At 46.7% G+C, this 4,042-nt stretch overlaps 2 protein-coding genes across 2 annotated transcripts in view; one reads left to right on the top strand and one right to left on the bottom strand.

The window, feature by feature from the left end:
- Positions 1 to 4,042, bottom strand: part of DOCK1 (dedicator of cytokinesis 1) — a 569,919-nt gene that overhangs the window by 331,010 nt on the left and 234,867 nt on the right. The gene's annotated exons all lie outside the window — the stretch shown is intronic.
- The window catches only part of INSYN2A (inhibitory synaptic factor 2A), a 45,652-nt gene that overhangs the window by 26,983 nt on the left and 14,627 nt on the right, over positions 1 to 4,042 (top strand). The window lies entirely within an intron of this gene.

Raw genomic sequence — 4,042 nt, 5'->3', positions numbered from 1 at the left:
GATCATGTTTTAAAATTAAACCTGAGGAATACTTTTAGCTGCTCTACTGAATTATCAAGGAACAATTACAGCTGTATACTAACACGGCTGAATATGTGGTAGGGAGCTCCCCCCACAGGAAAACAGCCTCTACAGAGATCTTCAAAGCTGCCATCCTCTGTAGCAAGAAGACAGCGATGGGGAGAAGGTATAAATGTCTCAGATACAGGCAGTCCCCGACTTATAATGCATTTGAGTTCTGACGAACCGCACTTACAACTATCCGTGGGTTTTTTTGTGTGTATTTTATTGCTAGTCATATGTACTACAAACAGCAATGCAGCCCATAATTTGATGCGATCGTTCTCATGCCAGCCCTCAAAGACAAGTGAAGATCGGGTTTATAAAGATAATGATAATAAAAGGCAATAATAATGAAAACTAAAACAAAAAAAATTAGGTATTCAACTTATGTCAGAACTGACATAAGAACCGACAGAGTCGGCAGAACGGAACCCTGTTGTAAGTCGGGGACTACCTGTACAGCCAAAAAGCGAGAGTCCACACAACCTCAGACCCATGAGATTCGTCTCCTGGGGAAGGCAGTCTGCATCATGACTTAGGGCAGAACACCCAGGAAGGGCTGCAGGTGCTCTGGGGGCAGACGTGGGTCACCTGTTGACCTGTCTGGGGCAGGCACAGAAACCACCAGGCAGTGATGAGCGCAGGGTGCCACATTCCCGTATGCCTCGGTACAGACGTTCTCAGCCAGGGCCAACTTTGCCTCCCGGAAGCATCGGGCAATATCTGGAGACATCTTACCGAGCACCGGTTAAGTGCTCAGCTGCTAGCCGAATGGTCAGTGGTTTGAACCCACTAGTCGCTCCACAGGAGAATGATGTGACAATCTGCTTCCGTAAAGATTACAGCCTTGGAAACCCTGTGGGGCAGCTTTACTGTGCCATGAGTTGGAAGCGACTCATCGGTCACAGGTTTGGTTTTGGTTTTGGCTGGAGACAAATCTGGTTGTCACAACTTCAGAGGTACTCCTGGCATCTAGGGGTGGAGGTCAGGGATGCTGCTAAACATCCTACACTGCACAGGACAGCCCCCGAGAACAAGGAATCATCCAGGCTAAAATGTCAGCGAGGCCAAGGCTAATCTAAACAAAACACTGTAGCCATAATGTTTCTGTTGTTAGTTAGGAGTAACTACTGTGGAGTCTCTGGGTGGTGCAAATGGTTAACACACTTGGCTGCTAGCCAAAAGGTTGGAGGTTCACACCCACCCAGAGGCACCTTAGAAGAAAGGCCTGGTGATCTACTTCTGAAAAATCAGGCATGGAAAACCCTATGGGGCATAGTTCTCCTTTGACATACCTGCGGTGGCTGTGAATCAGAACTCACTCGAGGCCAACTGGTTTTAATCGTATTGCACCAATATTAATTTCTTAGTTCAGGTCACTGGTTCTCAGCTGAGCGTGATTTTGACCGCAGGGGCTATATGGCAATATCTGAAGACACTTTTGGTTGTCTCAGCTGGGGAGGTGCCACTGGCGTCTAGGGAGTAGAATCCACAGACACCGCTGAACATCCTACAGTGCACAGGACAGGCCACCTTCATGAAGAATTACCAGCCCCCAAATGTCAACAGTGCCCAGGCTGAAAACGCCTGTCTTATTGGAGCCACCAACAAGCTAAGATTCTTGTAAAAGCCACCTGCAACCGTGGAGGCCACGGAGCAGCAGCGGGCGGGGACCTCTGCACAGTCCTGGCCCCACAGGCTATGCCACTCGACTGCTCCTGGCTGCGGCAATACGCAGAGGCGAAAACCACGCACCGCCACGTCTTTGGGTTTTATTTGGTTTGGTTTCCCCAAGTTCCGCTCCAGATTACAAACGCGGTGATAGCAAGTCACCAGAGAAGTTTGCTTAATGGGACTCTTCCCACTGCATTCAATTGTGAAGGAGAATTTTGAAGCAACAGTGAAGGGACGTAACTCTGGGGTCAATTAAACCATCACTGACATCAGGAAATCGGGGTTGGGGGGAGTGAAGAACAGAGAACGGCGGGCATATCCTCACAGTTTAGCTTTTCTTGCTTTGGGAGCAAAACCTCATCCAGTCTTTCAATTCAGCAAAGCAGAAGTGAGAAAAGATATCCAGAGAAAGCTCAGAGAAAGACTGAGCTTGTTGCGTCTAAAGCTATTTTGTGGGTGACTGGAAAAAAGAATGTATTAGGGCATTGTGCAACTGGACTGGAGTAATTTCAATAAATTTAGCTCTAAGTCCAGAAGTAACTTCTATAAAAAGTGGTATTAAAAGTGATTTAGCATGTCTGTGAAGGACAGGGCTTCCTCTTTGCGGGAGTTAGTCTTGAGGGGTGACTGTTAAGAACTGGCTCAACCAACATTTTGTGTGCATCCTAAGGCACCAGTCACTGGGCCAACTTTCCAAAAGAACCGTGCCACAGCAATTTGCCAAAATTTGGGGAATTCATCAGATAGAGGGACTGAGCCGCTGTGACCACTTTAGTTATCTTGTATGAACTGGGAAGACGCATGTCTAGTCACAGAGTCCTTGTCATGGAGGACGTGATCGTAGGGACTGGCAAGTTGGGGTTGGGGTTCTTCAGAAACTGAATGGAGGTGAGGGCTCCCAGCCCGACACAATGTTGGCCCTCTGGAAATGAGCGAAGCATCTGGGACAAGGTGGGGCTAGAGAAAAAGCAGAGTTATAGGTCTCCCTTTCAGGAAAGTATTTTAAAATCACTCCCTTTGGAGAGGTAACGGCAACCAAAAACCAACCCTCAAATCCCCGGTACAAACAGAAGTTACTCTGGAGGCTGGCGGAGCAGGCCTTCGGCACCTTGTGTGCATTGACATTTCTGCAGGACTCCCACAGTCCCCAGCCTTTGCTATTTCATTGAATGTTCCTATTTTCATTCAAATAAAGTCCTCGATATTACAACCCAGTTAGACATAGCTTATCAAACTCTGTTTCCCAGTCTTCCTATTGGTTTTATATTATAGAGGAGCTCTGGTGGTGCAGTGGTTAAGCTCTCACCTGCTAACTGATAGGTAGGCAGTTCAAACCCACCAGCCACCCCACAGAAGAAAGATGTGGCAGTCTGCTTCTGTAAAGATCACAGCCTTGGAAACCCTATGGGGCAGCTCTACTCAGTCCTGTAGAGTTGCTATGAGTCAGAATTGGCTCAAAGGCAATGTTTTTTTTAAAAAATTTTGTGAATACTTGAAATTTAACAGGTACTTTTTACAATGGTTATTGGTGTCGGACAAGAATTTTCTGAGGTCTGTAGGAATAGGTGAAAAGAGAAGACAGAGGAGAAGCTCACATCTGGAACTAAGAGGTGGTCAATTAATTGGAAAATTTATCATAGGGGATCATCAAAAAATATCTACCTAACTTAAAATTGTTATTTTAATTTGAATCCTATAAATTGCAATCTTACATGGATACGATTTAAAGTTATGCCAGTATTCTGCAGTGGGGCCCCGATGGATTCTTTGAATGTGGGCACCCCCACTAGAGCTCCCCAGAATTCCACGTTCTCTTCTGAAAATCGTACCCGTGTTCCTTTCTTTAAAATGACCCAAGGTCTTGTGATTTCAGAATTCTTTAGGACACATACTGGATTTGTCCATACCCTTTTCATACTCAACGTTTTTTAGCACTCTACTCTTTCCAAAGCATCCGCTCCCAGAAATACCAATTCTCTCTTGTCTCGGAGTTCTTCGGTTTACATCACATTCGTGTAAATTACACAGTTTCAATCACAAACACGAATGGCTCAGACAGGTCCAGGAACAAACGCAACAACATCCTCTTGGTAAGCACCCAGCATGAAGAGTAGGAGCAGAGGGTGGCGGGCCAGTAGGAGAGTCGCCCGTCAGCCCGGAGCGGCTGGCCATGCGGTGGCATTAGCTAGCTCACAGAGAAGAGAGACAGGGTTGGCTAATCCAGCATGCAGGTTAAATGGCTTCCCGAGACCCATCTGAACACAAGAGACTGACACAACCTTGTTGTCACTGGGTGCCATCGAGT

This window comes from Trichechus manatus, unplaced genomic scaffold (assembly GCF_000243295.1).
Source record: "Trichechus manatus latirostris isolate Lorelei unplaced genomic scaffold, TriManLat1.0 scaffold00031, whole genome shotgun sequence".
NCBI classification, from domain to species: Eukaryota; Metazoa; Chordata; class Mammalia; order Sirenia; family Trichechidae; genus Trichechus; species Trichechus manatus.
Note: the sequence above shows the minus strand (reverse complement) of the source record. Positions and strands in the feature narration are given on the sequence as shown.